Source organism: Lissotriton vulgaris, unplaced genomic scaffold (genome assembly GCF_964263255.1).
Source record: "Lissotriton vulgaris unplaced genomic scaffold, aLisVul1.2 SCAFFOLD_1118, whole genome shotgun sequence".
NCBI lineage: Eukaryota > Metazoa > Chordata > Amphibia > Caudata > Salamandridae > Lissotriton > Lissotriton vulgaris.
Window position 1 is genome coordinate 360005 of NW_028242591.1, and position 27473 is coordinate 387477.

Here is a 27473-nt window from a genome sequence, read left to right on the forward strand (position 1 = left end):
CCTTGATGCCTTTGGGTGGTACGTGCGCTATGCACATCGCAATACGCTTGCATTCTCCCTCTCTCGTTCTACGAGCTCTTCGGGGTCCGCCCTTTTGGGCCCCGGCCCTCGGTGGCTCTGCGGTTCCTCGCCTGTCCGGTGGTTTGCCCTGGTGGCGAGGGTGTCTGCTGGGCGGATGGGCGTGCGGGGGTCGTTCCTCCGCTCCCCGCCCTTCTTGCGGGTTTTGCCGGGCGGGGTTGTTCCTCCGGCATGTCCCCCGTGTCCTTCCCGGGGTCCCTTCCCTGGGGCCTCGGACTCAGGTGGTATCTTGGCCGCTGTTTTCCGACCAACGTGGTGCCTCCCTTGTCCGGGCTGGTGTTCGGCGTGCTGTTTTGGCTTCTCTTTGCCGCACGTTTTTGTTTTCCTTTCCCGGTGGGATGTCCTGTGTTATGCCTTTTGGGCCCGGTTCGTTCGGGCCGCTTGCCCTCGTTCCTCCTTGGTTCGCGGGCTTACACAGGCTGGCATCCTTCCCTACGCTTCGCTGGGTTCGGTGGATCCGGCGGGGACCCGGGGTCGGTCCGCGACTGTTCCCTGGGCCCCCTTAGTGGGTGTCTCCTCGGTGGAGTTTTGTCTGACTTCGGCGTGGTCGTCACCCGCCTGGTACGTGGGTCTCTAGCGGTCCCGGGGGGGACTTCGCTGGGGCCTTTTTCTGAGTGCGGGAGCTGCGGCTCCGGGTTGGCCTCCTTTTCCTGGAGGTCTTGAATCCAGGTTCCCTGTGGTCCCTGTTTTCTTTTCAGTTGTTTTTACATCAACCTTGGGTTGGTTTTATCTGCATCACCGTGTGGTGTTGTTGTTCTGGTGGTCAATGAAGCCTTGTTGGCTTGGGTATTGGCTCACTTTGTAACTCAGGGGGCGAGGAAGACTAACGAGGAGGTAATGCCCCGGTTACTTACCGGTAATCTTCATTACTCCGAGTATAGTCTTCCTCGCCACATGAGTTCCCTCCCCCCCTCCCTGTCTGGCTATCGGCTTCATTGTTTGCTTGGTAGATCAGGCTGATTGGTTGGGCCGGCCCGCCTCTTATAGAGGTCAGGTGGGACTGGTCGGCCATATTGGGAGGGGGTGGGAGGTGGTTTCTTTTTGCTTTGGAGGGTTCTGTTGTGGAGCTAAAGCTCACTTTGTAACTCATGTGGCGAGGAAGACTATACTCGGAGTAATGAAGATTACCGGTAAGTAACCGGGGCATCAGCCAGGCTAGCTTGAATCCAGTGGCAAAGTGAGCAAAGGACCCACGTCTGGGCATGCCCTGCCAATTTAAGGCGAACAAAGCAAACACAAGGAGATATGTAAAGCCGCACCAAAGTAAGGCGCTTGAGCACTGTACCGCCGCTCTTGAAGGATAGCACCTGGCGGGACGGCTCTGGAAACGCTGTGATCCCGGAGATTTCTACTGCACCAAGACTTCGTTGGGGCGACACGCAGGGCTTCGCCTCTTCAGCCACGATCAACCGGAAAGAATAAGAATTCCTCGGTGCACCCTCCCCTGCTCCACGATGATAGGAGCTTCCAGTAATAGCGCCGGCACTCGAGGCCCCCTTCTGGGGCGGTCTCTGTGAAAACAAATGATTTACAAAATAACATTTTTATGGGGGTATAACACCCCAAACACACCCCCTGAGCTACGCCTCTGCCTGTGGCATGCAGGTATCAAAGACATCTCAGCAGCTAAAACTGTGCCTGCTGAGCAATGTTGCTGGCTGTCCAAGTCAGATAAGCAATGTAGAGTTAGAAGAGCAACTGCAACAACGGAGTTTGCACTGTTCCTTTAAAGGAAGGGAGGGGCGAGGAGCTTTCTCCTGAGGGCTGCACTGGTTATCGTCAATTCTACAGAGAGAGATCTCGGTGAGCGAGGGCAACGGGTGCACGTTACTAGAGAAGCCTGCATAACACATCAAAACCCGCATCTACCCGGTACTGAAAACGAAGGTAATTTTACAAGACAAGCAAATAATGTTTAACTATCGAGACCCGGATGCGGTAATTATTTTAAAGGAAATGTTTTAAAACTTGGAGGACCGGAGATTTTTGTTTATTTAAACGCTGTTCAAGGCTGAGATGTTACTTTTTTACCCACAACATTCTTTCTCATCGTTTCCCAATATTTATTCACAATTTAGTTTTTAACACTTTTAGGTTTAGAGTGTACCTGACTATTGATCGGAAAACAAACTAATACATTCTCAAAAGTTTTCTGTCTCTATTGCAGAAGACGCCCTGCAGCCTTTTGTATAGTTTCAAACATCGAAAGGTGCCTTTACATTTTTTTAAAATAGTTTCAGAACTATAGAACCTTAGGAAAAAGGCCAATGGAAGGAGAATTCAGCCTTAAAAAGTACAAAGAAAATATTTTAAAAATGAGCACCAGCCGCTTGTAACTCAAATCGGGAATTGTCCAAATCATCCTTATTTCAATCGCGTGAGAAAGAACACTAAAACCATGCCTTTTCGAAGAGGCGTTCGCTCTCCGTTCACGCCCCAGTCCTTAGACACATTGAGTTTTAAAGATCAGGTAACATGACTCCAGGCTGGGTCTGCTCGGGCATGTTCAGTGAATGATTGTCGCTGTGCAAGGGTTGTTCCTTACCGAGCAAAATATCGGTTCGTAAAGTAAGAACATGTAAAATAGTACTCCTTTGCGTCAAGTATGTAAGAGTGGAATAATACAATGGTAATAAAAAAGTAATATTCATATCCAATTAACACAAATTAAAGCATCCACATTCTTTGCACTTTTCCTAATCGGGAGATGGACATATTCGGGCTAATTCACAAAGGTATGTGCAGTATTCCTTCTCATACTCCTAGATGCTTTTGTGAGTTTACCCCATTGTCTTCAAAGAACACAGACTCCTTTAAGCATATTCAGACTATAAATGAACCTTTTTGACTCACCTTCAATTAGTAAATATCCAGATTTTGGAATAAAGAAAGCCTGCGTTATAGAAGATTTAAAAATATATATATATATAATAATTGTTGGTATTTTCTGTCAGCTGGAGCGATGTTTGAATTATATTCTACAATATGAATTAGAAAAAATGTTTGTAGGAAGTATATAAATCAAATGCATTTTTAAGAGCCTCTTAATTCTTCAGTTGCCATGTGAGGAGACAACCTCATCCAGTTCTTATTTACATTTTCGTCCTGGCACTTGTATCTGCTTGAATAAAAGAATCAGAATGCAAAGCTAAACCCAGAACTTAATCCTTTGCTGCCAGCTAAATTGATCTCGGTAAACCTGCTGTATTGGAAGTAGAGTGTGTCAATTCCTAATGACGAAGGATAATTTGGGCTCAATTATATTATGTGAAATGGGGTCAAATGATTGGAATATGTCTATTTTACATGCAATTGACAGTGCACACTAAGTAAGTAGGTAAAAACTTTATTGTTCAGTTAATTAAAACCATAACAAATTTTCTTTAACTTGTGTCGTAATGTTAAAATGTTTTTTTTTTTAAATTAGTTAAGGAATACATGTTCAAAATTTACATCAAGATAAAATTCAAATACTCGTTAAAGGACAAAAAAATGAGGTTTCAGAAAATCACACTACAGTATTAGAGGTATTAGTCAGTCATCAAGCGTTTTTCAAAGGCAAGCAAAAAACTTTACAATCTTACAGTTGATTTGTGTATCCGTATAGTCCAAGCAGCCTATAATGGCTGACCTGCAGGTACGTAATCCTTTAGTCAGAAAGTGATTCTTTAAAAGAAGAGTTTGCTCTTGATTCAGCTTTGTACAATGACAAATAATGTGGATTATATCCTCTTTTTTATAATCACAGAGCCGACAGGCGATGGATCCCGTGTATTTCCAGGCTGGTGCTTCAGCCAGAGTTGGATACTTTCCGAATCTTAGAGCCATCAACCTTTTTTTTAGTAAAAACAGAGTATGTAGAGTCCAAGTAGTGCGCCGGAGTAAGAAGTTTGTAGCTGTTAATTGCAACCCAAGAATGTGAACGATGGGAAACAATCTCCTTGTCAATAAGTAGAGAATGTAGTTTGGCGGCTTTGATTATTACCTGTTGAAATGAGTTAACTGGCAGGTTTTTATTCCATAGCTGGGCGGTGCGTGTTAATTCCAGAGCTTTGGTCAGGAATTTGTTTGCCTCTGATTTGGTTCCCGTTTCAACTTCTTGCCACAAAAATTTATTTAAGTTGTTATCAGTGGCATTCATTTTAATGCGGTACCAGGTTTTAATGCACGTGTATAGTCTTCCCACTGATTCGTTCATGAGCCCAAATTCTAGGCGCATTTGCGCTGGTGAAGCTGTACGGGGAAGTTGAAAAACTTTCTTATAAATTTTAGTAATCAAAGTATTTAACAAAGCACCGTCCTTGCCATGCAATGCTGCACTTGCATATGTTAAGGTGGGAAGGGCTTTAGCTGCAATTACCGTTAGTAGTGGTTTAAACGAAGGGCCTTCTAGTTTATTATACAAAGAGCTAAATGCAAAGATCAAGGCTCCGGTTCGTTGCGTAAGGTAATGTTTTTGCGCTTTTAGAGTCATCTTTTCGTCAACAAAATGTCCCAAATATTTATAATTTGAGACCCTTTCAAGCCTTTTACCTTCTATGCGAATAATATAGTCTGTTGAGCGCCGATTAGAAATTAACATTGTTTTGGTTTTAGACAAGTTCAAAGTCAGTTTGTTTGCAGACAAAAAAAGCGAACGTTCTGATAGTAGTCTGGTCATACCGACTCTTGTTAGGCTCATTAGTACAATGTCGTCCGCGTATGCAAGATGTGAGAGTTGCAGGTTACCTAATCTCGGGGGATGAGCGTTGCAGGTGTTTAGCTTGCCGGAAAGGTCCGAAAGAAATAGGTTGAACAAGTGAGGCGCCAAAACGCATCCTTGTTTTAATCCGGTTCCTGTGGACACTTTTCTTGACAATCGCGAACCGTCGCCTAGCTTTACTTGTGTCCATGTGCCGGTGTAAAACAGCGACGGCTCGTGGAGGGAGTTACGGTGGGGCAGGAAGGCGGGGAGGGGGAGGGGCAGGGCGGAGGTTGCTAAAATCCGGCATATGGATAATTGCAGGTAAGTAAACAATTTAATTAATAAAACAAATTTCGTAGCTCGCACTGCATTGCATTTTGCGATGCAAGGCGCACTACGAAATTCGTTTTATTAATTAAATTGTTTACTTACCTGCAATTATCCATATGCCAGTTTTTAGCAACCTCCACCCTGCCCCTCCCCCTCCCCACCCTCCTGCCCCACCGTAACTCCCTCCACGAGCCGTCGCTGGTGTAAAATAGCAACAGGCCCCTTAGTAAGCTCTCTGGTATGTCCCATGATCTTAATTTAGCCCATAGTAGGTTCCGGTCCACACTATCGAATGCGGCTTGCAGATCAATAAAACATAAGTTCAGCTCCTGCTTGTTATGCTGGCATTTATCAGCTATCAAGCTTATTGATAGAATATTTGAAGTAGTTCCGATGCCTGCTCTGAACCCCGTTTGATTGAGTGGAATCAAGTCTCTGTCGCCTGACCAAGTAACCAGGTCTGTTAATAAAAGAGATGCGAAGTATTTTGCTTCCACGTCCTGCAGTGTTATTAGTCGATAGTTAAGGGGGTTGGTTCTGTCACCTCCTTTGTATATGGGCATTATTATGGAGCCATGCCAACTATTAGGAACTTGACTGAGTATTTGAACATCAGCAAAGAGGTTCTCTAAAAGGGGGCTCCAGTATTTAGGTGCGTGTTTATATACCGCTTGGGGAATACCGTTTGGCCCGGGGCCCCGTTACTCTTCCCCTTTCTAATTACTTTTGTAATCTCTTCCGTAGAGTAGATTCTAGATGATATATTCGAAATAGGTGCATTGCTTAGATTGATTGGCGACTGTTGTGTACTATTTTTCACCTCACTTATCTTTTTAATTTGATGTTGCGCGTAGGGTTGATTCGCTGGAATGTTTAATAGGTTTCCTTTAAATTTTTGCTGAAGGAAGATTACCCATTCGGTTTCCTGCACGTTTGATGTAAGAATATTCAGCGGTCTGGTTAATTGGTTTATAATTCTCCAGAATGTAATTGCGTTCGAGGTTTTAGCGCTATGGAGCAACTTAGTCCAGAATTTTTCCTTGGTAGCTTTTTTGTGCTCCCAAACGTTCTTTTTATAGCACTTCCGTAGAGCCAAGAAGACGTCCATTTGACTAGAGTCTTTATTATAAGTTTGCAGCTTTTTGTGTGTTTTTCTCAGTTCCTTCCTCAAGTCTCTCAAATCTTTTGGAAATTTATTGTTTGTGTTCGTTCCTTTGTCCTTCGTAACTGGAGATTTCATTTTCGTTTTTAGGCTCTCTAAAAAGAGAGACCATGCTTCTATGGCATTCGTGGAAGTGTCACTTAAGTTGTTCATCGTGTCCACTATTGTCGAGAACCATTCAGATTTGTTTGGATTACACCAGTTAATTCGTTTCTGGTTTGATAAACTTAGGTTGCCTTCCACAGTTTGTGAAGATTGAAATCTTTCTACACACAGATTGAATTTAATGTGTTGCATTGCGTGGTCGCTCATGGGCGATTATTCAATATAAAAGTTGTTTAATGAAGGAAGTAGCGAAAGACTTGCAATTGTATAGTCTAGAGTTGATTGGGAATGCGGGCCGTAAAAGTTTTTTTTGGGAGGTCGATCCTTGTTTGTCCTGCCATTAAGAACTCGCATGCCTAGATATTCTAACTCTGTCACCAATTTTATTCCTATTCGGTCGATTTTACTCCTGACGCCACCTTGAGTCTGTTCTGGGACGCTCCAGTGCATGTTGTCCGCCGTTAGGATGTCGTCTTCCTCCAGGGAGTATATCAGGTTGGAGTTAAAATCTCCGGTTAGTATAATGTTCCACGCTGGCTCAGTACTACGAAAGTCTGTTATTACCTCACATAATAGAGTATTTTTTGTATTTTTCACTCGAGTTTTTGGTTGCGTGTAGTAATTGATCAGAATGGTTGTCATCTTGTATTTTGCATTTAATCCTGATAATTTAACTATTTGGATGCTTGGGTCTGGGGATTCAAGTTGCTCTGAGTTCATTTGTAGAGCAGAAGTTATGTAAACTGAAAGGCCTCCAATCGCTCTACCGTAGGATTTACATTTCTCTGCGGCTACATGATGGTGTGTAAAGCCTGCCAGTGCGAATTCTTCTTGCTGCCAGGTTTCTTGTAAAGCAATTATATCGCAATCCACCCATTCATCTAGGGCTATTCCGTCCTCTAATAGTTTTTTCGCTCCAGCGATATTCCATGATACAATATGTATTCCTTTTTTGTCAGTTTGCTTCGTAGTGTCTTTCTTCCGTCAATTTTTCCGCTTTGCGTTTAACAAACTAGGAAGCCATTTCCAATCCTCTGTGGGAGATCTAAGTTCTCCCCCTCTTTCTTCAACCTTCTCTTCCTGGGAGAAGACTTCAGTGCTTCACTACGTCAGTCTACTTCTCAGAGGTCTGTGGGACTCCACTGCAACTAGGAAACCATGATAAGTATTGGCGTTGTCCCTGCAGCATCAGGATGCAGATACTAGTGGAAACTCACAGAATTTCCAATTGTCTAATTTTTAGTCTTTGACTTTCAGGGAGCAGTGAGACTGAGCAGTCAATGCTTACTCTTGAAGTTTGGATGTGAAGTATAATGCTAATTTCTGCTAGCACAGTGTCTAAAAAGGCACTGCCATGTCTTGTATGCAAAAATAAAGCTATATTTCAGTTGAGTACAAACACCTACGTATTGTTATATAGCTTACAATACATCTGCAGAACTCTATAACAGCTTTTAAGTTTTAATGATTCCTTCTATAGATCTCTGGGATTGCTAAAATGGATTACGAGAGAAACAGACAAAGCAGTATTTTTCGTTTTGGGCGATACACATATCATACGTTTTTAGTCTTGATCAATCTTATTGGGAGCAAATATGGGGCTGCAAGTACCACCTGGGCTCTCATAAGTAGTGTCAGCAGTAAAGGGGTTATATCTTCTGTGAGGTATTGTCAGTGGCGCAACTAGACCTGAACTGTGAGGGGTGGGGGTGCTAAGCCTCCCAGCCAAAGCCGGCTCTGGTGGCGGCTGTTTCGACAGCCTTTTTTTGGCAATCTCCTCCCCCATATCCTCCTTCTCCATGAATTCCCTCACTACCACTCTACTACAGTGCACCTCATCTCTCCATAGCCTCTCTCTAACTTACATTTAATTGTTTTATAGTGCTATTCATAGTTCACCCACACTCCGTTCTGTGATCTGCATGGTACACTTTCTTTGCAGCAGGCACCCTAACCCTCCGTGCTACTGTATGATAATCCAAAATTGCAACTAGACAAAATTCTAAACTAGTAGGAACATTAATCACCAGAGTTAGCTTGATATTGTTATTGTTGCCTGAAAAGTACCTGATGCACAAGGAAGTTCATGTGCTTTTAAACCAAAAATTATTTTTAAACATAGCGTCCCCACCAAAGTCAACGCCAGGTGTACCTGCAACAGTCGCACCGCCCTAAAGCCAGTCCTGCTCCCACCAATGGTACAGGACAAGCATTTCAAGAAATGGGCTGAGAGCTAACCTCACACCCATTATATGAGGAAAAAGATCCATGTAAGTGGTTGGGAGTGATACGTCCTTCAAAAGTCCAGCAAGCAAAACAAGTTAACCGATTTCTTGTAGATAATTTAAGGGAGAGTAGACCTCTCTCCTGAGAATGTTTTGAAACTTTAGCAATCTTAATTTGGTGGAACCCGCAGATTCTTATGGGCATTCATGAGAAATTTCAGTACTTGTGCGCCAGGGAAGCCTGGCCTTTCCTAGGAGTGGATCTCGTTTTTCCAACTGTCTTAAGCCATTAATTACTTCCACTGTACCAAGGTCATCCTTTTTTCATGGGTGAGCCCCTTATGCCAAGGAATACATTCAGTATGACAAAGACAGAAGTTTGCAACGGATCAATCAGCAACACCCACGGGTTCCTCTAAAAATTCCATCTGGCTTACAAGGGTCGGCATTTTGCCATTGACACACCCTATAAAAAATGAATACAGGAAATCTTATGACAAGAGTTCCCTCAAATATCAATTTTAACATTTTCCTATGGATCCATCCAGTAAGCTAAGCTTGATGTGCATTGTCTCAGGGCCTTCCGTTTGGTGTGGTGGTGCATGTCCTGTCTCCCTGTCGCTGCTTATAACGGGGCTAGTGGCTTTTTTAGTTCGACAGTTCGAGTCCCCACAGCCAATGATGGTGTCTTAATGGAAGCATGTCAGGGCCTACAGTTTGCCATAGGTGACACTTCTCATCCATATTCTGTTAGTGCCCTTGTCCATAAGGCAAGAATACCCTCCAGTATGCCAGACCACCAGCATACTTGCATGAATAGCACACATACACTGACACACATTCTAACTATATCTCTTGCACTCTTTCCTACATTTGCACACTTGGTATCCTGCCACTCACACGTTCATTAGTGAATCTACTTTTATTGTGTTGAAAAAGCTTACCCTGCTGCTTCTGCAAACGTGCCTTACATTTTAGTGAAACTTAAAAAAAATATTCTCTATACGCTATTCAAAAATAATATATTGCCTTAAAAATGTTTGTTACAAGTATGATGTAAATGAAAAGTAAACTTCCTTAAAATAGCTGTAAGTGGCTTACATTTGGTTTCACATGTAAATCTAGCAGTTACAGTATTGGAAATTAACGAATCCACAAGTGAAGTAGTGTGGCTCACTGGTTAGAGGCGGCAGACCCGAGAGCAGAGGACGGCCTGGGACCAGGGTTCGAATCCCGGCGCGGCAGGTTTCTGGACCAGGGTCAGCGGACTCGATAATTCTCTCGGCTCGGTGCCCACTCTGATCAGCGATCACACTCGGCAACTCTGGGCGTTAGCTTGCCTCATCTTCACTAACGGCCCCACCAGACCGCCGGGGATGCCTGGTCTCACCCTGGAGATACCCATGAAGGGACCATCTCTCAGGGAAGCCAGGAAGGGTTTCGCAGCGGTTGAAGCGCCTTGAGACCCTCCGGGTAAGTAGTGCGCTATATAAATGCCTATACATTTACATTTACATTCTAGGATGTAATATCACAGCATCCAACTGATCTTATGAGGTGCTTGACTTCTTCTGCAACCGTGGATTTTATCCAGTAAAAACTTGCATGTTTTGATTTTTTTAGACGCAACATACAATGTATAAAAAAAATCCAAATCCACAAGTCCCAGGATAAAGTATTGTGTTGAATGGAAAGCCAGGCATGGCTGAAGCTGTCACAAGGTCCTCAATCCATCAGCATTCCCATAGCCTCAGCCCTAGTCTCCCTCCTCTTGCCATCCCACATTCTCAGTCCACTCTCCCCTCTTGCACCAGCCCCGTTGTTGCAGATGAGATTAAGTAGACTCCAGTACTACGGAATGAGCAGGTACTCTCTGTAGAAATATGTGCATATTCATGAGTGTTGTCATTTTTATATGTGCAGAGTAAAAGGTGTGCTCATGTAATTTCTGGGTGATGTTGAATAGTGTGAGTTAGTGCAACATGAGTGGTGCAAGTGTAGAGTGAAAAATGTGCTGATGTTTCGGATGAGCTGCAGGATGCAATGAGAGGAGTGGCCATGTGCATGTCAGGTGGGAGGAGTGCATGCAGAGTGAGAGGAGTGAATACAGACTGGTGTGAGCAGTGTAAATGCAGGGTGAGTCGTGTTCCTGTGTGTGGTGCAGGGTGTGCGGCGAAAGTGAAAGGTGATCTCTGAGAGTGACTGGTGAGTGTATGGTGTGAGGAGTTATTGCAGAGTGAGTGGTGTGTCCCTACGAGTTCCAGCAGATTATTGTCCCTGTGTTCAGGCAGGATGAACAGACTGAATGCAGGCTGGGAGGCTTGTCAGTGTGAGAGGAGGAAGCGCAGTTTGCATGGTGTGATGGCAGATGAGTGCAGTGCCCACGTGAGTGAAGGGTGAGCTGTGTTAGTGACATGAGGGCCTATGTGAGTGCACAGTGAGCGATGTGACAGTGTGAGAGTAGGGTGAGAAGAGTGGCTGCAAGGTGAGTTTTGTGACATATGAGTTTGGGTGCGGGTGAAAGTGCAGAGTGGGAGGAATGAATGAAGGAATGCATGGTGAGTGATGTGTTTGTTTGAGTGAGATTGCAGAGTGAGCAATGAGAGTGACAGCTGAGTGAAGTGTCACAAGTGCAGGGTGAGCAGTGTGCTTGTGTAAGTGCAGGTTGAAAAGCGTGAAATGTTTTAAAACTTGGAGGACTGGAGATTTTTTTTTCATTTAAAAGCTGTCCAAGGCTAAGGTGTTACTTTTTTTCCCCACAACATTCTTTCTCATCATTTCCCAATATTTATTCACAATTTTGTTTTTAACATTTTTAGGTTTAGGTTTAGAGTGTATCTGGCTATTGATCGGAAAACAAACTCTAATACATTCTCAAAATTTTTCTGTCTCTATTACAAAAGACGCCCCGCACCCTTTTGTATAGTTTCAAACATCATAAGGTGCCCTTTAAAAATTGTTTTTAAAATAGTTTCAGAACTATAGAACCTTAGGAAAAAGACCAATGGAAGGAGAATTCAGCCTTAAAAAGTACAAAGAAAATATTTTAAAAATGAGCACCAGCCTCTTGTAACTCAAATCGGGAATTGTTCAAATCATCCATATTTCAATCGCGTGAGAAAGAACACTAAAACCATGCCTTTTCGAAGAGGCGATCGCTCTCCGTTCACGCCCCAGTCCTTAGACACATTGAGTTTTAAAGATCAGGTAACATGACTCCAGGCTGGGTCTGCTCGGGCATGTTCAGTGAATGATTGTCGCTGTGCAAGGGTTGTTCCTTACCGAGCAAAATATCGGTTCGTAAAGTAAGAGCATGTAAAATAGTACTCCTTTGCGTCAAGTATGTAAGAGTGGAATAATACAATGGTAATAAAAAAGTAATATTCATATAGAATTAACACAAATTAAAGCATCCACATTCTTCGCACTTTTCCTAATAGGGAGATGGACATAGTCGGGCTAATTCACAAAGGTATGGGCAGTACTCCTTCTCATACTCCTAGATGCTTTTGTGCGTTTACCCCATTGTCTTCAAAGAACACAGACTCCTTTAAGCATATTCAGACTATAAATGGACCCTTTTGACACAGCTTCAATTAGCAAATATCCAGATTTTGGAATAAAGAAAGCCTGCGTTATAGAAGATTTTAAAAAAATATATATATAATAATTGTTGGTATTTTCTGTCAGCTGGAGCGATGTTTGAATTATATTCTACAATATGAATTAGAAAAAATGTTGGTAGGAAGTATATAAATCAAATGCATTTTTAAGAGCCTCTCAATTCTTCAGTTGCCATGTGAGGAGACAACCTCATCCAGTTCTTATTTACATTTTCGTCCTGGCACTTGTATCTGCTTGAATAAAAGAATCAGAATGCAAAGCTAAACCCAGAACTTAATCCTTTGCTGCCAGCTAAATTGATCTTGGTAAACCTGCTGTATTGGAAGTAGAGTGTGTCAATTCCTAATGACGAAGGATAATTTGGGCTCAATTATATTATCTGAAATGGGCTCAAATGATTGGAATATGTCTAGTTTTCATGCAATTGACAGTGCACACTAAGTAAGTAAGTAAAAACTTTATTGTTCAGTTAATTAAAACCATAACAAATTTTCTTTACACTTGTGTCGTAATGTTAATTTTTTAAATTTTTTTTAATTAGTTAAGGAATACATGTTCAAAATTTACATCAAGATAAAATTCAAATACTCGTTAAAGGACAAAAAAATGAGGTTTCAGAAAATCACACTCCAGTATTAGAGGTATTAGTCAGTCATCAAGCATTTTTCAAAGGCAAGCAAAAAACTTTACAATCTTACAGTTGATTTGTGTATCCGTACAGTCCAAGCAGCCTATAATGGCTGACCTGCAGGTACGTAATCCTTTAGTCAGAAAGTGATTCTTTAAAAGAAGAGTTCGCTCTTGATTCAGCTTTGTACAATGACAAATAATGTGGATTATATCCTCTTTTTTATAATCACAGAGCCGACAGGCGATGGATCCCGTGTATTTCCAGGCTGGTGCTTCAGCCAGAGTTGGATACTTTCCGAATCGTAGAGCCATCAACCTTTTTTTTTAGTAAAAACAGAGTATGTAGAGTCCAAGTAGAGCGCCGGAGTAAGAAGTTTGTAGCTGTTAATTGCAACCCAAGAATGTGAACGATGGGAAAAAATCTCCTTGTTAATAAGTAGAGAATGTAGTTTGGCGGCTTTGCTTATTACCTGTTTAAATGAGTTAACTGGCAGGTTTTTATTCCATAGCTGGGCGGTGCGTGTTAATTCCAGAGCTTTGGTCAGGAATTTGTTTGCCTCTGATTTGGTTCCCGTTTCAACTTCTTGCCACAAAAATGTATTTAAGTTGTTATCAGTGGCATTCATTTTAATGCGGTACCAGGTTTTAATGCACGTGTATAGTCTTCCCACTGATTCGTTCATGAGCCCAAATTCTAGGCGCATTTGCGCTGGTGAAGCTGTACGGGGAAGTTGAAAAACTTTCTTATACATTTTAGTAATCAAAGTATTTAACAAAGCACCGTCCTTGCCATGCATTGCTGCACTTGCATATGTTAAGGTGGGAAGGGCTTTAGCTGCAATAACGTTAGTAGTGGTTTAAACGAAGGGCCTTCTAGTTTATTATACAAAGAGCTAAATGCAAAGATCAAGGCTCCGGTTCGTTGCGTAAGGTAATGTTTTTGCGCTTTTAGAGTCATCTTTTCGTCAACAAAATGTCCCAAATATTTATAATTTGAGACCCTTTCAAGCCTTTTACCTTCTATGCGAATATTATAGTCTGAGCGCCGATTAGAAATTAACATTGTTTTGGTTTTAGACAAGTTCAAAGTCAGTTTGTTTGCAGACAAAAAAAGCGAAAGTTCTGATAGTAGTCTGGTCATACCGACTCTTGTTAGGCTCATTAGTACAATGTCGTCCGCGTATGCAAGATGTGAGAGTTGCAGGTTACCTAATCTCGGGGGATGAGCGTTGCAGGTGTTTAGTTTGCCGGAAAGGTCCGAAAGAAATAGGTTGAACAAGTGAGGCGCCAAAACGCATCCTTGTTTTAATCCGGTTCCTGTGGACACTTTTCTTGACAATCGCGAACCGTCGCCTAGCTTTACTTGTGTCCATGTGCCGGTGTAAAATAGCAACAGGCCCCTTAGTAAGCTCTCTGGTATGTCCCATGATCTTAATTTAGCCCATAGTAGGTTCCGGTCCACACTATCGAATGCGGCTTGCAGATCAATAAAACATAAGTTCAGCTTCTGCTTGTTATGCTGGCATTTATCAGCTATCAAGCTTATTGATAGAATATTTGAAGTAGTTCCGATGCCTGCTCTGAACCCCGTTTGAGTGGAATCAAGTCTCTGTCGCCTGACCAAGTAACCAGGTCTGTTAATAAAAGAGATGCGAAGTATTTTGCTTCCACGTCCTGCAGTGTTATTAGTCGATAGTTAAGTGGGTTGGTTCTGTCACCTCCTTTGTATATGGGCGTTATTATGGAGCCATGCCAACTATTAGGAACTTGACTGAGTATTTGAACATCAGCAAAGAGGTTCTCTAAAAGGGGGCTCCAGTATTCAGGTGCGTGTTTATATACCGCTTGGGGAATACCGTTTGGCCCCGGGGCCCCGTTACTCTTCCCCTTTCTAATTACTTTTGTAATCTCTTCCGTAGAGTAGATTCTAGATGATATATTCGAAATAGGTGCATTGCTTAGATTGATTGGCGACTGTTGTGTACTATTTTTCACCTCACTTATCTTTTTAATTTGATGTTGCGCGTAGGGTTGGTTCGCTGGAATGTTTAATAGGTTTCCTTTAAATTTTTGCTGAAGGAAGATTACCCATTCGGTTTCCTGCACGTTTGATGTAAGAATATTCAGCGGTCTGGTTAATTGGTTTATAATTCTCCAGAATGTAATTGCGTTCGAGGTTTTAGCGCTATGGAGCAACTTAGTCCAGAATTTTTCCTTGGTAGCTTTTTTGTGCTCCCAAACGTTCTTTTTATAGCGCTTCCGTAGAGCCAAGAAGACGTCCATTTGACTAGAGTCTTTATTATAAGTTTGCAGCTTTTTGTGTGTTTTTCTCAGTTCCTTCCTCAAGTCTCTCAAATCTTTTGGAAATGTATTGTTTGTGTTTGTTCCTTTATCCTTCGTAACTGGAGATTTCATTTTCGTTTTTAGGCTCTCTAAAAAGAGAGACCATGCTTCTATGGCATTCGTGGAAGTGTCACTTAAGTTGTTCATCGTGTCCACTATTGTCGAGAACCATTCAGATTTGTTTGGATTACACCAGTTAATTCGTTTCTGGTTTGATAAACTTAGGTTGCCTTCCACAGTTTGTGAAGATTGAAATCTTTCTACACACAGATTGAATTTAATGTGTTGCATTGCGTGGTCGCTCATGGGCGATTATTCAATATAAAAGTTGTTTAATGAAGGAAGTAGCGAAAGACTTGCAATTGTATAGTCTAGAGTTGATTGGGAATGCGGGCCGTAAAAGGTTTTTTTGGGAGGTCGATCCTTGTTTGTCCTGCCATTAAGAACTCGCATGCCTAGATATTCTAACTCTGTCACCAATTTTATTCCTATTCGGTCGATTTTACTCCTGACGCCACCTTGAGTCTGTTCTGGGACGCTCCAGTGCATGTTGTCCGCCGTTAGGATGTCGTCCTCCTCCAGGGAGTATATCAGGTTGGAGTTAAAATCTCCGGTTAGTATAATGTTCCACGCTGGCTCAGTACTACGAAAGTCTGTTATTACCTCACATAATAGAGTATTTTTTGTATTTTTCACTTGAGTTTTTGGTTGCGTGTAGTAATTGATCAGAATGGTTGTCATCTTGTTTTTTGCATTTAATCCTGATAATTTAACTATTTGGATGCTTGGGTCTGGAGATTCAAGTTGCTCTGAGTTAATTTGTAGAGCAGAAGTTATGTAAACTGAAAGGCCTCCAATCGCTCTACCGTAGAATTTACATTTCTCTGCGGCTACATGATGGTGTGCAAAGCCTGCCAGTGCGAATTCTTCTTGCTGCCAGGTTTCTTGTAAAGCAATTATATCGCAATCCACCCATTCATCTAGGGCTATTCTGTCCTCTAATAGTTTTTTCGCTCCAGCGATATTCCATGATACAATATGTATTCCTTTTTTGTCAGTTTGCTTCGTAGTGTCTTTCTTCCGTCAATTTTTCCGCTTTGCGTTTAACAAACTAGGAAGCCATTTCCAATCCTCTGTGGGAGATCTAAGTTCTCCCCCTCTTTCTTCAACCTTCTCTTCCTGGGAGAAGACTTCAGTGCTTCACTACGTCAGTCTACTTCTCAGAGGTCTGTGGGACTCCACTGCAACTAGGAAACCATGATAAGTATTGGCGTTGTCCCTTGCAGCATCAGGATGCAGATACTAGTGGAAACTCACAGAATTTCCAATTGTCTAATTTTTAGTCTTTGACTTTCAGGGAGCAGTGAGACTGAGCAGTCAATGCTTACTCTTGAAGTTTGGATGTGAAGTATAATGCTAATTTCTGCTACCACTTGCATCTAGCACAGTGTCTAAAAAGGCACTGCCATGTCTTGTATGCAAAAATAAAGCTATATTTCAGTTGAGTACAAACACCTACGTATTGTTATATAGCTTACAATACATCTGCAGAACTCTATACCAGCTTTTAAGTTTTAATGATTCCTTCTATAGATCTCTGGGATTGCTAAAATGGATTACGAGAGAAACAGACAAAGCAGTATTTTTCGTTTTGGGCGATACACATATCATACGTTTTTTAGTCTTGATCAATCTTATTGGGAGCAAATATGGGGCTGCAAGTACCACCTGGGCTCTCATAAGTAGTGTCAGCAGTAAAGGGGTTATATTTTCTGTGAGTTATTGTCAGTGGTGCAACTAGACCTGAACTGTGAGGGGTGGTGGGGGGGTGCTAAGCCTCCCAGCCAAAGCCGGCTCTGGTGGCGGCTGTTTCGACAGCCTTTTTTTGGCAATCTCCTCCCCCATATCCTCCTTCTCCATGAATTCCCTCACTACCACTCTACTACAGTGCACCTCATCTCTCCATAGCCTCTCTCTAACTTACATTTAATTGTTTTATAGTGCTATTCATAGTTCACCCACACTCAGTTCTGTGATCTGCATGGTACACTTTCTTTGCAGCAGGCACCCTAACCCTCCGTGCTACTGTATGATAATCCAAAATTGCAACTAGACAAAATTCTAAACTTCACTAGTAGGAACATTAATCACCAGAGTTAGCTTGATATTGTTATTGTTGCCTGAAAAGTACCTGATGCACAAGGAAGTTCATGTGCTTTTAAACCAAAAATTATTTTTAAACATAGCGTCCCCACCAAAGTCAACGCCAGGTGTACCTGCAACAGTCGCACCGCCCTAAAGCCAGTCCTGCTCCCACCAATGGTACAGGACAAGCATTTCAAGAAATGGGCTGAGAGCTAACCTCACACCCATTATATGAGGAAAAAGATCCATGTAAGTGGTTGGGAGTGATACGTCCTTCAAAGTCCAGCAAGCAAAACAAGTTAACCAATTTCTTGTAGATAATTTAAGGGAGAGTAGACCTCTCTCCTGAGAATGTTTTGAAACTTTAGCAATCTTAATTTGGTGAAACCCGCAGATTCTTATGGGCATTCATGAGAAATTTCAGTACTTGTGCGCCAGGGAAGCCTGGCCTTTCCTAGGAGTGGATCTCGTTTTTCCAACTGTCTTAAGCCATTAATTACTTCCACTGTACCAAGGTCATCCTTTTTTCATGGGTGAGCCCCTTATGCCAAGGAATACATTCAGTATGACAAAGACAGAAGTTTGCAACGGATCAATCAGCAACGCCCACGGGTTCCTCTAAAAATTCCATCTGGCTTACAAGGGTCGGCATTTTGCCATTGACGCACCCTATAAAAAATTAATACAGGAAATCTTATGACAACAGTTCCCTCAAATATCAATTTTAACATTTTACTATGGATCCATCCAGTAAGCTAAGCTTGATGTGCATTGTCTCAGGGCCTTCCGTTTGGTGTGGTGGTGCATGTCCTGTCTCCCTGTCGCTGCTTATAACGGGGCTAGTGGCTTTTTTAGTTCGACAGTTCGAGTCCCCACAGCCAATGATGGTGTCTTAATGGAAGCATGTCCGGGCCTACAGTTTGCCATAGGTGACACTTCTCATCCATATTCTGTTAGTGCCCTTGTCCATAAGGCAAGAATACCCTCCAGTATGCCAGACCACCAGCATACTTGCATGAATAGCACACATACACTGACACACATTCTAACTATATCTCTTGCACTCTTTCGTACATTTGCACACTTGGTATCCTGCCACTCACACGTTCATTAGTGAATCTACTTTTATTGTGTTGAAAAAGCTTACCCTGCTGCTTCTGCAAACGTGCCTTACATTTTAGTGAAACTTAAAAAAAATATTCTCTATACGCTATTCAAAAATAATATATTGCCTTAAAAATGTTTGTTACAAGTATGATGTAAATGAAAAGTAAACTTCCTTAAAATAGCTGTAAGTGGCTTACATTTGGTTTCACATGTAAATCTAGCAGTTACAGCCTTGGAAATTAACGAATCCACAAGTGAAGTAGTGTGGCTCACTGGTTAGAGGCGGCAGACCCGAGAGCAGAGGACGGCCCGGGACCAGGGTTCGAATCCCGGCGCGGCAGGTTTCTGGACCAGGGTCAGCGGACTCGATAATTCTCTCCCCTCGGTGCCCACTCTGATCAGCGATCACACTCGGCAACTCTGGGCATTAGCTTGCCTCATCTTCACTAACTGCCCCGCCGGGGATGCCTGGTCTCACCCTGGAGATACCCATGAAGGGACCATCTCTCAGGGAAGCCAGGAAGGGTTTCGCAGCGGTCGAAGCGCCTTGGGACCCTCCGGGTAAGTAGTGCGCTATATAAATGCCTATACATTTACATTTACATTCTAGGATGTAATATCACAGCATCCAACTGATCTTATGAGGTGCTTGACTTATTCTGCAACCGTGGATTTTATCCAGTAAAACTTGCATGTTTTGATTTTTTTAGACGCAACATACAATGTATAAAAAAAATCCAAATCCACAAGTCCCAGGATAAAGTATTGTGTTGAATGGAAAGCCGGGCATGGCTGAAGCTGTCACATGGTCCTCAATCCATCAGCATTCCCATAGCCTCAGCCCTAGTCTCCCTCCTCTTGCCATCCCACATTCTCAGTCCACTCTCCCCTCTTGCACCAGTCCCGTTGTTGCAGATGAGATTAAGTAGACATCCAGTACTACGGAATGAGCAGGTACTCTCTGGGTACCATTGTAGAAATATGTGCATATTCATGAGTGTTGTATATTTTTTATATATGCAGAGTAAAAGGTGTGCTCATGTAATTTCTGGGTGATGTTGAATAGTGTGAGTTAGTGCAACATGAGTGGTGCAAGTGTAGAGTGAAAAATGTGCTGATGTTTCGGATGAGCTGCAGGAATGCAATGAGAGGAGTGGCCATGTGCATGTCAGGTGAGAGGAGTGCGTGCAGAGTGAGAGGAGTGAATACAGACTGGTGTGAGCGGTGTAAATGCAGGGTGAGTCGTGTTCCTGTGTGTAGTGCAGGGTGTGTGGCGTAAGTGAAGGGTGATCTGTGAGAGTGACTGGTGAGTGTATGGTGTGAGGAGTTATTGCAGAGTAAGTGGTGTGTCCCTACGAGTTCCAGCAGATTATTGTCCCTGTAAGCAGGCAGGATGAACAGACTGCCTGTATGAATGCAGGCTGGGAGGTTTGTCAGTGTGAGAGGAGGAAGCACAGTTTGCATGGTGTGATGGCAGATGAGTGCAGTGCCCACGTGAGTGAAGGGTGAGCTGTGTTAGTGGCAGGAGTGCCTATGTGAGTGCACAGTGAGCGATGTGACAGTGTGAGAGTAGGGTGAAAAGATTGACTGCAGGGTGAGTTATGTGACATATGAGTTTGGGTGCGGGTGAAAGTGCAGAGTGGGAGGAAAGAATGAATGAATGCATAGTGAGTGATGTGTTTGTTTGAGTGAGATTGCAGAGTGAGCAATGAGAGTGACAGCTGAGTGAAGTGTCACAAGTGCAGGGTGGGTAGTGTGCTTGTGTAAGTGCAGGTTGAAAAGCGTGAGTGCATGGTGAGTGGTGTGAGTGCAATGTGATCACTGTGAAGGCAGTCTCCAGCGAGCTCGCAGTCCCGCAACTGACCAGCTACATCGACGCCGCGAGCAGTGAAGCAGCCTGCTGCCACCTCTCTGTACCGCTCTGACGTGGATTCCACCGCTCAGCTGAATCTCTTTTCAGTCCCCCTTGGCGGCAAGGCCATAAACGAGCTTGCCAACTGCGTCAGGCAGCCTCAAGGCGACTAGTGCGGCTGCCATTAAAGGTGGTTGCTAAGTGTGTGCCGGGGAACCTGCAGAGACGGCTCAACTAAGTTGGGTGCAGCCTGCGGCTTCTACCACAAGTGCCCCGCTCGTTTGTCAGCTATGCCATACTGCCACGTTGGAGCCAGAGGCGGAGAGGAGCCAGAAGGGGGTCTCCACTGCCATCAAGCAGCTGCAATGTGCCACTTCATGCCACATGTAGGGGGCAGCCAGCTGGGTGACGCCCAATCCACAGATTCTAGAAGCATTTAGCTGCAGAAGCTGCCAGCAGACATCTGCCCCCCAGCCATCCACAATTTGCCATTCCACAAAGCTTTTCTGGCATTTCTGTTTTTTCTGGTCCCTCTGAACCCTTCCTTTCCCTGTGCCGTTGGCAGCTGGGCTGAACCAAGGTCTCCCAGCAGCCCACAGTAGCTCAGGGGTGCCACGAGAGCCCCTTGAAAACCATGAGGCAGCTGAGAACCTGCTGGTGCCCCCATTCACCAACATCTCACTTAACTCCACCCGACCTCACCAACATCCCACCAAACTCCATCCAACCAGGCCAGATGAGACAAACACCAGAAAAATACCTGCAGACATTGTAGTGAATGACAACAGGAGAGGTCATGCAAGCAGCCAGCTTTATTTACTGCCAGATACGGAATGCCGTTGGGTAACGGTATCCGCAAGACAATTCGTCAACATTCTAAACAACGTTCCGGGAGGTACACGCAGGGAGACACGAGGTAGGACGGCGGCGGGGAAGGGAAGAGATAGGGAAGGGAAGCAGGATGTTACATCTTCTCCCGTTTTTTTCAAAACAACTCCGGAATACATAGTTTCAAAACAAGCAAAGGGAATACATGCTGTGCTTTTACAGGGATGGGTAATACATCGCTTAATCCTTGAACCTTATGGGCGGAACAATTGTTCTCTTATCACGATTGGCATCAACAGGACCGGATGTCATGCCTGTAAGAGACACTCTGGGAATACCATCATTTGATACAGGAGTAGTTTTATCCCCACACGCTCCATCCATGTGTGACTCAGCAGAGGACATCGGACCATTGTCCTGAGAGCCACTGGGCCTGCTCACAGGCTCGGAGATCCTGCTTCTAGCAACTTTTGACCCATTCCACCATTGACCATTGTCAAGAAGAACTTTAGTACCCTTTGTTTTGACCACACGCCTAGGTTCACTATACTTGCTCATGTTGGCCCCCTTCCTGGGATACTTCACTCTCACTATGTCACCTTCTTTCACGGACATCTTTCGCACAGCATTCCTTGTGTCATAATTTGTGCGCATGAGCTTCTGGGCCTCATCAACTAGACTTCTCATCTTATTCTCACTTTCTTTACGGTTTTCATTTTCCCATTCTACCCCTGACGAGTTCAAATGGGATTCTACCAGTGGTACTGTGAGGGGTAGTTCGGTATGACCACAACCTGGTGCGCAGAACTGCCTCAACAGGAATGTGAGACTTCAAGGCCATTTGGATGGTTTCTTTAATCAGGCGGTTGGCCCGTTCCACTTGGCCATTGCCCAGTGAATGATATAACGAGGATTTTACATGTTCTATGCCATTTTTTTTAAGAATTAGACTAACTCAGAGGATACAAACTTCACTCCGTTGTCGGAGACCAGTTGATGGGGAAAGCCTTCTCTGCAAAATAACTCCTTCAGGAAGTTTATCACCTCACGTGTGGTGGGTTGAGACACAAACTTGATTTCCACCCACTTGCTGAAATAATCAATCAACACTATGGCATAACGTAATTCTAGACTCAATGCATTCATGGGACCAATGAATTTGATGCCGACTTTGATCCACGGACCTTCTGGTAGTTCAACTGAGGTCATGGGACAATGGCGTGTCGTTAAACTTTTGTCAGCTTCACTGCACATTGAGCAGTGAGTAACAAACATATCAACATCACGATCCATGGAGGGCCACCAGTATCCTTCCCTCAACCTCTGTTTGGTGCCTATCATTCCTACATGTCCTTCCTGGGATAAAGCCACCACCTTGCTTCTCATGGACATTGGTGCTATTAAAGTACCACCTCTGAGAATGACATCTTCCACAACACCAATATCATCCTTAATTTTCCAGTAGGGTCTGAGTGCTTCGTCAAGTGCTTTCTCACGTGGCCAACCTTTGATCACATATTTTTTCATTTTTTCTAACACTGTGTCACCTTTTATAGCTTCTAACCATTCTGGGGCACGTGACAAATAATCTGCTGATACATTCACTCGGCCTGGAATGTATTCCATCTTAACTTGATGCTCCTGCAATTTGCATGCCAACTTTGCAATTCTTGGCGAAGGCTGGCTAAAACCGTTACCCTCAAGTATACTGACCAACTGTTTGTGGTCGATACGGATAGTAAATTCCTTGCCCCACAGGAAACTTTTAAACTTTGCAACTGCACAAACACAAGCCAATAGTTCACGTTCAATTACTAAGTACTTTGTCTCGGGGCCCCTGTGTTTCCTGGCTGCAAATGGGATGATTTTCTCCCCATTCTCAGTCTTTTGGCTAAGCATAGCCCCAACCCAATTTGGCTACCGTCTGTTGTTGCAGTGCTGTTCAACTTCTCATCGAATGACTGGAGAGATGGTACTTGCTCAAGTTCCATCTTAATGGCTTTTATACTTCGTTCACACTCTTCATTCCAGATGAATTTCGCATCCTTCTTCACCATCTTCCGCAGTGGTTCAACCTTGGCTGCATAATGTTGTATGAATTTGGAATGGAATTCACACATGCACAAGAAAGATGCCTGTTCATCCTTATTTTTTGGATTCGGTGAACAGGAAATTGCAGAAATCAAGGAGGATTTGGGTCGTACTCCATTTCCATCGATGAGGTGTCCCAAGTACTCAACCGTTTCTTTTAGGAATTTGCATTTGCCTTTTTGCAGTGTAAGTCCACTGTCCTGAATCCTCTGGAAAACTTTTCTCAGGATGACCAGGTGGTCCTCTTTTGTCTTGCAGTAAATTAGAACATCATCCTGGAACGATCTGACTTCTTCCATTCCTTTAAATAACTGGTTCATTATGCGTTGAAATACAGCTGACGCCGAACATACCCCGAAGGGCAACCTGCGGAATTGATACGCTCCTTCTGGTGTGACGAACGCTGTGTATTTTTTTGACTCGTCTTGCAGTTGTATCTGATGGTAGGCGGCGCTGAAGTCTGGAGTGGTGAAGATCTTCGCCTGACCTAACGTCATCACCATTCCGTTAATCAAAGGCAACAGTTGGCAATCAGCTATCACGTGGCGGTTCAGCTCGCGAAGGTCAATGCACAAACGGATCTTCCTGTTCCGTTTTCTCGCAATAACCATTGGCGACAACCACTCAGATGCATTGATTGGCTCGATTATACCATCCTTGCACCAATTCTCCAGAATTGTCTTGACTTCGGCGCGGGCAGACAAGGGTATATTCCTGACTTTCTGTTTCACTGGATATGCTTTGTTCTTCGGGATAATCTGATGTTCAAAGTTCTTTAAGCACCCGAATTGTTCTTTGAACACTCCCTCAAATTCCTTGAGAATGGTCTCCAGGCCGTCCTCTTGAATGCTGAACACATACGGTGGTTGACAAGGATTAATCATCATCTTGAGCTTTTGTTGTTCCAGCCAACCCAAAATGTTCACATTGTAGTCCACTACAAATACTTTTGTAGAGGTGTTCTTATCTTTAAACGACACATCCGACTTGAATACCCCTTCTAATTTTATCTTGCACTTGAGTCCGTTGTACGTGTCCTTGACAGAATTGTTATCCTTGACCCGTTGTCCACCAACATCTCGACATCTTCACCATTCCCATTCACAGCAGCATCACACCTGTGCTGGTTTTGTGCATCTTCACTGTTGATAATTGCGACCAGTAGCACCAGGTTCTCCAGTAGTTAACTCACATCTGAGTCTACATCTGACTTTGACTCGTTTACAGTGTAGATTTTTTAAATCTTAAAGTTCTGCAAACCTTAAGGAAATGTCCCATCTTTCCACATCCTTGACAGATCCTGCCCCTCACAGGACATTCTTTGCATGTTGCCACATGTGCGTTGGATCCACAACGGTAACAGTTATGCCTTCCCACATGGGTACTGCGGTTCTTATGCCAGGTGAAATTCTTGCGTGGTTTGTTGGACGTGGACTCCTCCTCTTTCCGCACAAGATTGATGCTCATTTGTTGGTTATCAGGTTTGCGCAGCAATTTTACTCCTTTAGCCGACCTTTCCATGCTTTTATTGGTAGACATCACCTTCTCAAGGTTTGGATTCTTGTGGCATAACAACTTCTCTTGTGCCTTCACACACGTGGTTTGCATCACCACCTGATCCTGTATCATCTCGTCTGCATCTTTGAATGCACACGTTGTAGCTAACATTCTCAAAGTTGCGACGTAAGACTCATTTGTCTCACCTGGTGCTTGGTACCTGTAGTAAAAGTTATATCTCGACACTTAAGGAGGGGACCCTTCTAATGTTACTTTGAGGTCAGGGAAAAGAGGGGAGAAAAGGTACAAGGTACAAAAGAAATTCCCTCGACCTATATACTTTTAATTACCGACATGATTTGCATATTTCATTTTGTTCATACACAACAATAACCTCAGAACTAATGAATAACATTTCTTTGGTATTTTATTTCGTTCTTATTTTTTCAATTTAATTTCTTATAAGTTCATCATTCTTTGTTTTTCTTTTTCATTTCTTGTAAAATAATTTTATCTTTTTATACATAGTTTTGTGCAAAATACATATTCCAACAAGTACAAAAACAATTTTATAGTAAATAATCCCTTGGCTATAAAAACACAACAATATTAATGCAATTACACTCATACACTATAATTCATCCTAACTTTTTACCATCCACACACTCCATACAGATGCAGTATCTGAGCAAATCTTGATGTCATGTGGCAAAAAAAGTTTTTTTCTGCCTAATTTTAAACCATCAGATGTTAAAGATTGGTTCCACGCAAGGTTGACGCACGTTTCGGTGGATTGTCCACCACCTTCCTCAGTACCTATGCAGATACAAACATTCCTTACACAACCAAAGCCAGGGGATCTGAAATCAAAAAAGAAATATTGTTGTGCATATATATAGTACATAGTTTTAAAACAATAGTGCACATGTTTACACTTAAGCCGACCAATGGCCACACAACTGTGAAAGGGTCTCCACCACAGATTTAGCTAGTGAACATACTGATTCATTTGATGGTATCAGTAGTTTACACATACCACATTCAAAAGAAAAACCATCACCAGATAGATTTGAAAAACGTGAAAAGAAATAGATAAAACAGTCATCATAGATTGCAGGGGTGCACCATACTAAATATCTACCCTTAAACTAAAGGTCTATTAAGGCAGAAGAGACAGATTTCCAAAACATCCTGACCAGTGAGATATGCTAGAGTCCTGTTCCTAAGTTGACAAATGACACAACTTACTTTTCCTTCACAATGTATGTGTCAGCTGTCTTCCTTAAAATTCAGTAAGTGGTACTGGAATTTTTAGCAATCCAGGCTTGCGTCAAGAGATTTTATTCCTAAAACATATAAGAGCAAACTGTCAGGAAGCTGTACTAATATGATCTACGTAGTAGCTTCTTGGGTTTGAAGGAGCTACCTTCTATATTTCTATTTATTGCCACAAAAAGATTTTATATTTCCTATCCTTGCTGAGAGGTGGGTCCCTTCACACTAAAGATGGTGATACGGTATACGTCACTCTCGTCATTCCTAAGCCCCAGCCAATCACCTGGGGAGGAGTCCGCAGATAAACCTATAAGTGGGACACTCCCCCAAAGAGCAAGTTAGCAGCACCTGGGCCTCCCTCCTAAACATGATTCAACTAGCTGTCAAGGTTCTCAAATATCAGTCTGAAAAGATGGATATCCAACTCTCACTCTTGAACACCTTGGCTCTGTTCTCCGCAGGTATCAACAAGAATTTGAAGTTGCTCAAAGGCTTAATTATGAGGTCTCAATCTGAAGCCCAACTCAACTGCGGCTGTAAGTACATAGTTGATACACTTTCCACCCTGCCCTCAATGTTACACAACCTACTAAGGGAGAAGCGAACCGCAACAATAGGACCTGAAAACATGCTGCTAAATGGCTGCAACACAGCACCAGGGCTGACCGAATGGGCTTCAGGGAACCCTGAACAGCGGGCCGCTGAACCACCGAAACCAGCAGCCTGGATCTGACACCAAAGAATCTGCTGGGCTGCCGTGGACTTCACAAAGGCAAAACGTCCGAGCCCCAAGAAGGAACGCATGCCTTAAAGCAAAACGCCGACCAGCGACGCCAACAGAGAAGGAAAGGCCGCATTCAGAAAATCGCTGAGAAGCCCACAATCTGCTACCCAATCTTCTCCAGTCAACACACACAGCTGCTCACTAAACCTGGTTCAGACAATTTTCAAACCAGAGACTACCTGCCGAATAACTACCTGGACCAAAGAAGTCCCTTTTTTTTATTACAAAACTCGGAACAGGAGCTCAAGAGACAATGGAAATGGGAACCTAACTTCATCTAAAAAAAATAAGGCTCCCAGAGCATCAGCCAACTGAGGCCTGAACGACCAGAACCATATGAAGGATCTCTGCTCCCTCACAATCCCAAGGCAACCACGACAATCCACAGTAATAGATTGGCCCAGACCAGTGTCACTGGGGGCAGCCTCAAAGAGTTCTAAGCCACAAAAGGTAATAAGCAAGGAGATCGGCACTGAATTCCTCAACAGCAAAATTGGGCAGCCTAGGATGGTAGTGCACAATCCGGAAAACCTGCCCTTACCGAACATCCTCACGTATTGAAGGCACCTTGTAGATCAGAGTGAGAATCATGCAGCTCCGCCCGAACATAATGCACAGCACCCCCCTAAGGATCTCTTGACAGAGGCACGCTCTGGGTCAATAACACTCGAGATAGAGCCAAGCAATATAGCTTCAAGTTTGCTGAGTAACGG

The 27473-nt window shown here is 43.4% G+C and overlaps 1 protein-coding gene across 1 annotated transcript in view; it reads left to right on the forward strand.

Moving 5' to 3' along the window:
* The first annotated feature begins 1778 nt into the window (after nt 1-1778).
* The window catches only part of LOC147668898 (cytochrome P450 1A4-like), a 233194-nt gene continuing 207499 nt past the window's right edge, over nt 1779-27473 (forward strand). Inside the window, exon 1 of the mRNA XM_086948370.1 lies at nt 1779-1965. The gene's annotated coding sequence lies outside the window, so the exon portion shown is untranslated. The remainder of the gene's footprint in view (nt 1966-27473) is intronic.